The sequence below is a fragment of the Danio rerio genome, chromosome 21, assembly GCF_049306965.1.
Source record: "Danio rerio strain Tuebingen ecotype United States chromosome 21, GRCz12tu, whole genome shotgun sequence".
Classification (NCBI taxonomy): domain Eukaryota; kingdom Metazoa; phylum Chordata; class Actinopteri; order Cypriniformes; family Danionidae; genus Danio; species Danio rerio.
Window position 1 is genome coordinate 28,766,438 of NC_133196.1, and position 9,766 is coordinate 28,776,203.

Below are 9,766 nucleotides of genomic sequence, written 5' to 3' on the forward strand. Positions count from 1 at the left end.
GTATAGGCCCCAGTATAGGCCCCAGGGTGCCACCTGGCCCTCCACCTAAGGGCCCCTGACCCCCACAAGCTACCCAGGCGTCCACATCTCTTCCTGGACTTGCAGTATAGGCCCCAGGGTGCCCCCTGGCCTTCCACCTAAGGGCCCCTGACCCCAGAAAGCTACCCAGGGGTTCACCTCTCTTCCTGGACTTGCAGTATAGGCCCCAGGGTGCCTTCTGGCTCTCCACCTAAGGGCCCCTGACCCCAGAAAGCTACTCAGGGATCCACCTCTCTCCCTGGACCTGCAGTATAGGCCCCAGGGTGCCCGTGGCACTCCACTTAGGGGCCTATGACCCCAGCAAGCTACCCAGGGGTCCACCTTTCTCCCTGGACTTGCAGTATAGGCCCCAGGGTGCCCCTGGCACTCCACTTAGGGGCCTTTGACCCCAGCAAGCTAGCCAGGGGTCCACCTCTCTCCCTGGACCAGCAGTATAGGTCCCAGGGTGCCCCCTTGCACCCCACCTAGGGGTGTCTGACCCCAGCAAGCTACCCAGGGGTCTACCTCTCTCCCTGGACATGCAGTGTAGGCCCCAGGGTTCCCCCTTGCCCTCCACCTAAGGGATCCTGACCCCAGCAAGCTACCCAGGGGTCCATCTTTCTCCCTGGACTTGCAGTATAGGCACCCAGGGTGCGCCCTGGCCTTCCACCTAGGGGAATCTGACCCCAGCAAGCTACCCAGGGTCCACTTCCCTCCCTGGACTTGCAATGTAGTCCCCAGGTGCCCCCTTGCCCTCCACCTAAGGGGCCCTGACCCAGCAAGCTAACCAGGGGTCCACCTCTCTCCCTGGACTTGCAGTATAGGCCCCAGGGTGCCCCCTGGCCTTCCACCTTGGGAAATCTGAACCCAGCAAGCTACCCAGGGGTCCACCTCTCTCCTTCGACCAGCAGAAAAGGCCCCAGGGTGCCCCCTTGCCCTCCACCTAGGGGCCCCTTGTCCCAGCAAGCTACGCAGGGGTCAACCTCTCTCCCTGGACTTGCAGTATAGGCCCCAGGGTGCCCCTTTGCACTCCATCTAGGGGTCTCTGACCCCAGCAAGCTCCCCGGGGGTTTACCTCTCTCCCTTGACTTGCAGTGTAGGCCCCAGGGTGCCCCCTTGCCTTCCACCTAAGGGCCCCTGACCCCAGCAAGCTACCCAGGTGTCCGCCTCTCTTCCTGGAATTGCATTATAGGGCCCAGGGTGCCCCTGGCCCTCCACCTAAGGGCCCATAATGTAAGCAAACTACCCAGGGGTCCACCTCTCTCCATGGACTTGCAGTGTAGGCCCCAGGATGCCCCCTGGCCCTCCACCTAGGGGCCTCTGACCCCAGCAAGCTACCAAGAGGTCCAGCTCTCTCCCTGGACTTGCAGTATAGCCCCCAGGGTGCCCCCTGGCCCTCTATCTAAGGGCCACTGACCCCAGCAAGCTACCCAGGGGTCCACCTCTCTCCCTGGACTTGCAGTGTTGGCCCAAGGGTGCCCCCTGCCCCTCCACCTAAGGGCCCCTGACCCCAGCAAGCTACCCAGGGGTCCACCTCTCTCCCTGGACTTGCAGTATAGGCCCCAGGGTGCCCCCTTGCACCCCACCTAAGGGCTTCTGACCCCAGCAAGCTACCCAGAGGACCAGCTCTCTCCCTGGACTTGCAGTGTAGGCCCCAGGGTGCACCCTGGCCTTCCACCTAGGGGAATCTGACCCCAGCAAGCTACCCAGGGTCCACTTCCCTACCTGGACTTCCATTAAAGGCCCCAGGGTGCCCCCTTGCCCTCCACCTAGGGGTCTCTGACCACAGCAGGCTACCCAGTGGTCCACCTCTCTCCCTGGTCTTGCAGTATAGGCCCCAGGGTTCCCCTCTTGCACCCCACCTAGGGGCTTCTGACCCCGGCAAGCTACCCATTGGTCCACCTCTCTCCCTGGACTTGCAGTGTAGGCCCAAGGGTGCCCCCTGGCACTCCACCTGGGGGCCTCTGACCCCAGCAAGCTACCCAGGGGTCCACCACTCTCCCTGGACTTGCAGTGGAGGCCCCAGGGTGCCCCCTTGCCCTCCATCTAGGGGTCTCTGACCCCAGCAAGCTACCCAGGGGTCCACCTCTCTCCCTGATCTTAGAGTATAGGCCCCAGGGTGCCCCCTGGCCCTCCACCTAGGGGCTTCTGAACCCAGCAAGCTACCCAGGGGTCCACCTCTCTCCCTGGACCAGCAGTATAGGCCCCATTGTGCCTCCTGGCCCTCCACCTAGGGATCTCTGACCCCAGCAAGCTACCCAGGGGTCCACCTCTCTCCCTGGACTTGCAGTGTAGGCCCCAGGGTGCCCCCTTGCCCTCCACGTAAGGGCCCATGAGCCCAGCAAACTAACCAGGGGTCCATCTCTCTCCCTGGACTTGCAGTATAGGCCCCAGGGTTACCCCTGGCCCTCCATCTAGGTGCCCCTGACCCTAGCAAGCTACCCAGGGGTCCTTGTCTATCCCTGGACTTGCAATATAGGCCCCAGGGTGCCCCCTGGCCCTCCACCTAAGGGCCCCTGACCCCAGCAAGCTACCCAGGGGTCCACCTCTCTCCCTGGACTTGCAGTATAGGCCCCAGGGTTCCCCTGGCACACCACTTAGGGGCCTATGACCCCAGCAAGCTACCCAGGGGTCCACATCTCTTCCTGTACTTGCAGTATAGGCCCCAGGGTGCCCCTGGCCCTCCACCTAAGGGCCCCTGACCCCAGCAAGCTACCCAGGGGTCCACCTCTCTCCCTGGACTTGCAGTATAGGCCCCAGGGTGCGCCCTGGCCTTCCACCTAAGGGAATCTGACCCCAGCAGGCTACCCAGGGTCCACTTCCCTCCCTGGACTTCCATTAAAGGCCCCAGGTTTACCCCTGGCCCTCCATCTAGGTGCCCCTTACCCCATCAAGCTACCCAGGGGTATATGTCTATCCCTAGACTTGCAGTGTAGGCCCCAGGTTGCCCCCTGGTCCTCCACCTAGGGGCCTCTGACCCCAGCAAGCTACCCAGGGGTCCACATCTCTTCCTGTACTTGCAGTATAGGCCCCAGGCTGCCACCTGGCCCTCCACCTAAGGGCCCCTGACCCCAGAAAGCTACCCAGGGGTCCACCTCTCTCCCTGGACTTGCAGTATAGGCCTCAGTGTGCCCCTGGCACTCCATTTAGGGGCCTATGACCCCAGCTAGCTACCCAGGGGTCCACCTCTCTCCCTGGACTTGCAGTGTAGGCCCAAGGGAGCCCCCTGGCCCTCCACCTGGGGGCCTCTGACCCCAGCAAGCTACCAAGGGGTCCACCTCTCTCCCTGGACTTGAAGTGTAGGCCCAAGGGTGCCCCCTTGCCCTCCACCTAAGGGTCTCTGACCACAGCAAGCTACCCAGTGGTCCACCTCTCTCCCTGGTCTTGCAGTATAGGCCCCAGGGTGCCCCCTGGCCCTCCTCCTAGGGCCACCTTACCCCAGCAAGCTACCCAGGGGTCAACCTCTCTCCCTGGACTTGCAGTATAGGCCCCAGGGTGCCCCCTTGCACCCCACTTAGGGGCTTTTGACCCCAGCAAGCTACCCAGAGAACCAGCTCTCTCCCTGGACTTGCAGTATAGGCCCCAGGGTGCCCCTGGCCCTCCACATAAGGGCCCATGAGCCCAGCAAACTAACCAGGGGTCCACCTCTCTCCCTGGACTTGCATTATAGGCCCCAGGGTGCCACCTGGCCCTCCACCTAAGGGCTTCTGAACCCAGCAAACTACCCAGGGGTCCACCTCTCTCCCTGGAACAGCAGTATAGGCCCCATTGTGCCTCCTGGCCCTCCACCTTGGGGCCTCTGACCCCAGCAAGCTACCCAGGGGACCACCTCTCTCCCTGGACTTGCAGTGTAGGCCCCAGGGTGCCCCCTGGCCCTCCACCTAAGGGCCCCTGACCCCAGCAAGCTACCCAGGGGTCCATCTCTCTCCCTGGACTTGCAGTATAGGCCCCCAGGTGCCCCTGGCACTCCACTTAGGGGCCTATGACCCCAGTAAGCTACCCAGGGGTCCACTTCTCTTCCTGGACTTGCAGTATAGGCCCCAGGGTGCCCCTGACCCTCCACCTAAGGGTCCCTGACCCCAGCAAGCTACCCAGGGGTCCACATCTCTCCCTGGACTTGCAGTATAGGCCCCAGGGTGCGCCCTGGCCTTCCACCTAAGGGAATCTGACCCCAGCAGGCTACCCAGGGTCCACTTCCCTCCCTGGACTTCCATTAAAGGCCCCGGGGTGCCCCTTGCCCTCCAACTAGGGGTGTCTGACCCCAGCAAGCTACCCAGGGGTCCACCTCTCTCCCTGGACTTGCATTGTAGGCCATATTGTGCCTCCTGGCCCTCCACCTTGGGGCCTCTGACCCCAGAAAGCTACCTAGGGGTCCACCTCTCTCCCATGACTTGCAGTGTAGGCCCCAGGGTGCCCCCTTGCCCTCCACCTAAGGGCCAATAACCCCAGCAAGCTACCCAGGGGTCCACCTCTCTCCCTGGACTTGCAGTAAAGGCCCCAGTGTGCCCCTGGCACTCCATTTAGGGGCCTATGACCCCAGCTAGCTACCCAGGGGTCCACCTCTCTCCCTGGACTTGCAGTGTAGGCCCAAGGGAGCCCCCTGGCCCTCCACCTGGGGGCCTCTGACCCCAGCAAGCTACCAAGGGGTCCACCTCTCTTCCTGGACTTGAAGTGTAGGCCACAGGGTGCCCCTATGCCCTCCACCTAAGGGCCCCTGACCCCAGCAAGCTACCCAGAGGTCCACCTCTCTCCCTGGACTTGCAGTATAGGCCCCAGGGTGCACACTGGCCTTCCACCAAGGGGAATCTGACCCCAGCAAGCTACCCAAGGTCCACTTCCCTCCCTGGACTTCCATTAAAGGCCCCAGGGTGCCCCCATGCCCTCCACCTAGGGGTCTCTGACCACAGCAAGCTACCCAGTGGTCCACCTCTCTCGCTGGTGTTGCAGTATAGGCCCCAGGGTGCCCCCTGGCCCTCCTCCTAGGGCCACCTTACCCCAGCAAGCTACCCAGGGGTCCATCTCTCTCCCTGGACTTGCAGTATAGGCCCCAGGGTGCCCCCTTGCACCCCACCTAGGGGCTTTTGACCCCAGCTAGCTACCCAGAGAACCAGCTCTCTCCCTGGACTTGCAGTATAGGCCCCAGGGTACCCCTGGCCCTCCACGTAAGGGCCCATTAGCCCAGCAAACTAACCAGGGGTCCACCTCTCTCCCTGGACTTGCAGTATAGGCCCCAGGGTTACCCCTGGCCCTCCATCTAGGTGCCCCTGACCCCAGCAAGCTACCCAGGGGTCCGTGTCTATCCCTGGACTTGCAGTGTAGGCCCCAGGATGCCCCCTGGCCCTCCACCTATTGGCCTATGACCCCAGCAAGGTACCCAGGGGTCCACCTCTCTTCTTGGAATTGCATTATAGGCCCCAGGGTGCCACCTGCCCTCCACCTAAGGGCCCCTGAACCCAGCAAGCTACCCAGGGTTCCACCTCTCTCCCTGGACTTGCAGTGTAGGCCCCAGGGTGCACCCTGGCCTTCCACCTAGGGGAATCTGACCCCAGCAAGCTACCCAGGGTCCACTTCCCTACCTGGACTTCCATTAAAGGCCCCAGGGTGCCCCCTTGCCCTCCACCTAGGGGTCTCTGACCACAGCAGGCAACCCAGTGGTCCACCTCTCTCCCTGGTCTTGCAGTATAGGCCCCAGGGTGCCCTCTTGCACCCCACCTAGGGGCTTCTGACCCCGGCAAGCTACCCATTGGTCCACCTCTCTCCCTGGACTTGCAGTGTAGGCCCAAGGGTGCCCCCTGGCACTCCACCTGGGGGCCTCTGACCCCAGCAAGCTGCCCAGGGGTCCACCACTCTCCCTGGACTTGCAGTGGAGGCCCCAGGGTGCCCCCTTGCCCTCCACCTAGGGGTTTCTGACCCCAGCAAGCTACCCAGGGGTCCACCTCTCTCCCTGATCTTGCAGTATAGGCCCCAGGGTGCCCCCTGGCCCTCCACCTAGGGGCTTCTGAACCCAGCAAGCTACCCAGGGGTCCACCTCTCTCCCTGGACCAGCAGTATAGGCCCCATTGTGCCTCCTGGCCCTCCACCTAGGGGCCTCTGACCCCAGCAAGCTACCCAGGGGTCCACCTCTCTCCCTGGATTTGCAAATTAGGTCCCAGGGTGCCCCCTTGCCCTCAACGTAAGGGCCCATGAGCCCAGCAAACTAACCAGGGGTCCATCTCTCTCCCTGGACTTGCAGTATAGGCCCAAGGGTTACCCCTGGCCCTCCATCTAGGTGCCCCTGACCCCAGCAAGCTACCCAGGGGTCCGTGTCTATCCCTGGACTTGCAGTGTAGGCCCCAGGATGCCCCCTGGCCCTCCACCTTGGGGCCTCTGACCCCAGCAAGCTACCCAGGGGTCCACTTCTCTTCCTGGACTGGCATTATAGGTACCAGGGTGCCACCTGGCCCTCCACCTAAGGGTCCCTGACCCCAGCAAGCTACCCAGGTGTCCACCTCTCTCCCTGGACTTGCAGTATAGGCCCCAGGGTGCCCCTGGCACTCCACTTAGGGGCCTATGACCCCAGCAAGCTACCCAGGGGTCCACATCTCTTCCTGGACTTGCAGTATAGGCCCCAGGGTGCCCCCTGGCCCTCCACCTAAGGGCCCCTGACCCCAGCAAGTTACCCAGGGGTCTACCTCTCTCCCTGGACATGCAGTGTAGGCCCCGGGGTGCCCCCTTGCCCTCCACCTAAGGGATCCTGACCCCAGCAAGCTACCCAGGGGTCCACCTCTCTCCCTGGACTTGCAGTGTAGGCCCCAGGGAGCCCCCTTGACCTCCACCTAAGGGCCCCTGACCCCAGCAAGCTACCCAGGGGTCCACCTCTCTCCTTGGACTTGCAGTAGAGGCCCCAGGGTGCCCCCTTGCACCCCACCTAGGGGCTTTTGACCCCAGCAAGCTACCCAGAGGACCAGCTCTCACCCTGGACTTGCAGTATAGGCCCCAGGGTGTCCCTGGCCCTCCACCTAAGGGCCCATGAGCCCAGCAAACTAACCAGGGGTCCACCTCTCTCCCTGGACTTGCAGTATAGGCCCCAGGGTTACCCCTGGCCGTCCATCTAGGTGCCCCTGACCCCATCTATCTACCCAGGGGTCCATGTCTATCCCTGGACTTGCAGTGTAGGCCCCAGGATGCCCCCTGGCCCTACACCTAGGGGCCTCTGACCTCAGCAAGCTACCCAGGGGTCCACCTCTCTTCCTGGACTTGCAGTATAGGCCCCAGGGTGCCACCTGGCCCTCCACCTAAGGGCTCCTGACCCCAGCAAGCTACCCAGGGGTCCACCTCTCTCCCTGGACTTGCAGTATAGGCCCCAGTGTGCCCCTGGCACTGCATTTAGGGGCCTATGACCCCAGCAAGCTACCCAGGGGTCCACCTCTCTCCCTGGACTTGCAGTATAGGCCCCAGTGTGCCCCTGGCACTCCATTTAGGGGCCTATGACCCCAGCTAGCTACCCAGGGGTCCACCTCTCTCCCTGGACTTGCAGTGTAGGCCCAAGGGAGCCCCCTGGCCCTCCACCTGGGGGCCTCTGACCCCAGCAAGCTACCAAGGGGTCCACCTCTCTTCCTGGACTTGAAGTGTAGGCCACAGGGTGCCCCTATGCCCTCCACCTAAGGGCCCCTGACCCCAGCAAGCTACCCAGAGGTCCACCTCTCTCCCTGGACTTGCAGTATAGGCCCCAGGGTGCACACTGGCCTTCCACCAAGGGGAATCTGACCCCAGCAAGCTACCCAAGGTCCACTTCCCTCCCTGGACTTCCATTAAAGGCCCCAGGGTGCCCCCATGCCCTCCACCTAGGGGTCTCTGACCACAGCAAGCTACCCAGTGGTCCACCTCTCTCGCTGGTGTTGCAGTATAGGCCCCAGGGTGCCCCCTGGCCCTCCTCCTAGGGCCACCTTACCCCAGCAAGCTACCCAGGGGTCCATCTCTCTCCCTGGACTTGCAGTATAGGCCCCAGGGTGCCCCCTTGCACCCCACCTAGGGGCTTTTGACCCCAGCTAGCTACCCAGAGAACCAGCTCTCTCCCTGGACTTGCAGTATAGGCCCCAGGGTACCCCTGGCCCTCCACGTAAGGGCCCATTAGCCCAGCAAACTAACCAGGGGTCCACCTCTCTCCCTGGACTTGCAGTATAGGCCCCAGGGTTACCCCTGGCCCTCCATCTAGGTGCCCCTGACCCCAGCAAGCTACCCAGGGGTCCGTGTCTATCCCTGGACTTGCAGTGTAGGCCCCAGGATGCCCCCTGGCCCTCCACCTATTGGCCTATGACCCCAGCAAGGTACCCAGGGGTCCACCTCTCTTCTTGGAATTGCATTATAGGCCCCAGGGTGCCACCTGCCCTCCACCTAAGGGCCCCTGAACCCAGCAAGCTACCCAGGGTTCCACCTCTCTCCCTGGACTTGCAGTGTAGGCCCCAGGGTGCACCCTGGCCTTCCACCTAGGGGAATCTGACCCCAGCAAGCTACCCAGGGTCCACTTCCCTACCTGGACTTCCATTAAAGGCCCCAGGGTGCCCCCTTGCCCTCCACCTAGGGGTCTCTGACCACAGCAGGCAACCCAGTGGTCCACCTCTCTCCCTGGTCTTGCAGTATAGGCCCCAGGGTGCCCTCTTGCACCCCACCTAGGGGCTTCTGACCCCGGCAAGCTACCCATTGGTCCACCTCTCTCCCTGGACTTGCAGTGTAGGCCCAAGGGTGCCCCCTGGCACTCCACCTGGGGGCCTCTGACCCCAGCAAGCTGCCCAGGGGTCCACCACTCTCCCTGGACTTGCAGTGGAGGCCCCAGGGTGCCCCCTTGCCCTCCACCTAGGGGTTTCTGACCCCAGCAAGCTACCCAGGGGTCCACCTCTCTCCCTGATCTTGCAGTATAGGCCCCAGGGTGCCCCCTGGCCCTCCACCTAGGGGCTTCTGAACCCAGCAAGCTACCCAGGGGTCCACCTCTCTCCCTGGACCAGCAGTATAGGCCCCATTGTGCCTCCTGGCCCTCCACCTAGGGGCCTCTGACCCCAGCAAGCTACCCAGGGGTCCACCTCTCTCCCTGGATTTGCAAATTAGGTCCCAGGGTGCCCCCTTGCCCTCAACGTAAGGGCCCATGAGCCCAGCAAACTAACCAGGGGTCCATCTCTCTCCCTGGACTTGCAGTATAGGCCCAAGGGTTACCCCTGGCCCTCCATCTAGGTGCCCCTGACCCCAGCAAGCTACCCAGGGGTCCGTGTCTATCCCTGGACTTGCAGTGTAGGCCCCAGGATGCCCCCTGGCCCTCCACCTTGGGGCCTCTGACCCCAGCAAGCTACCCAGGGGTCCACTTCTCTTCCTGGACTGGCATTATAGGTACCAGGGTGCCACCTGGCCCTCCACCTAAGGGTCCCTGACCCCAGCAAGCTACCCAGGTGTCCACCTCTCTCCCTGGACTTGCAGTATAGGCCCCAGGGTGCCCCTGGCACTCCACTAAGGGGCCTATGACCCCAGCAAGCTACCCAGGGGTCCACATCTCTTCCTGGACTTGCAGTATAGGCCCCAGGGTGCCCCCTGGCCCTCCACCTAAGGGCCCCTGACCCCAGCAAGTTACCCAGGGGTCTACCTCTCTCCCTGGACATGCAGTGTAGGCCCCGGGGTGCCCCCTTGCCCTCCACCTAAGGGATCCTGACCCCAGCAAGCTACCCAGGGGTCCACCTCTCTCCCTGAACTTGCAGTGTAGGCCCCAGGGAGCCCCCTTGACCTC